The sequence below is a fragment of the Penaeus monodon genome, chromosome 29, assembly GCF_015228065.2.
Source record: "Penaeus monodon isolate SGIC_2016 chromosome 29, NSTDA_Pmon_1, whole genome shotgun sequence".
Classification (NCBI taxonomy): Eukaryota; Metazoa; Arthropoda; class Malacostraca; order Decapoda; family Penaeidae; genus Penaeus; species Penaeus monodon.
Window position 1 is genome coordinate 6,731,168 of NC_051414.1, and position 566 is coordinate 6,731,733.

The 566-nt window shown below is 53.9% G+C and overlaps 1 protein-coding gene across 1 annotated transcript in view; it reads right to left on the bottom strand.

Annotated features, from left to right (window-relative positions):
• LOC119591919 (PDZ and LIM domain protein Zasp-like) overlaps positions 1–566 on the bottom strand; it is a gene marked incomplete in the record, with an annotated part of 137,443 nt that overhangs the window by 12,892 nt on the left and 123,985 nt on the right.

Here is a 566-nt window from a genome sequence, read left to right on the forward strand (position 1 = left end):
ACTCAACAGATCTTCACTATACTTGCTCATGCATGAATTTAAATTTAAAATTAGATAACATGATTATTTACACAGTGAAATGCAATAGGAATAATTATGAACACATAACCATAGGCACAGAATTTACATAACAGTTATACTATAGTGAGATACGAGCACAATATCTAATTAACTAAGCAATTTGTACAGTGATTTATCCTCTCGTTCTGACAGCTAACAAGTGTCGGTGTGGCTGAGGAGGGACCACTTTGGTGTCGCGCGGCAAGTGTACATGTGTGCGTGTGAGCGTGTGCGTGGCCCTCCCTATGGCGTGGCCGGGCTGTTCGTGCACAGAGGGGGGGAAGGAGCACACCGGGCGCCCCCCACGCTCCTCGTCAGCGCCTTCGGCCGGCGTCCTCCTCCAGGATTCGCCGTGATCACTGGGCTCAAACGGAGGCCACGGGAGGGCGCTCGCCGCCGGCCCGTGAGCACCGCGCCTCTCGGAGCAGGCGTCTGGCCAAGGGCGAGCGAGGGGGGCGTGGAGGGGGCGCTCCGGATGGCTTTACTCACAACCGAGTTATACCTCA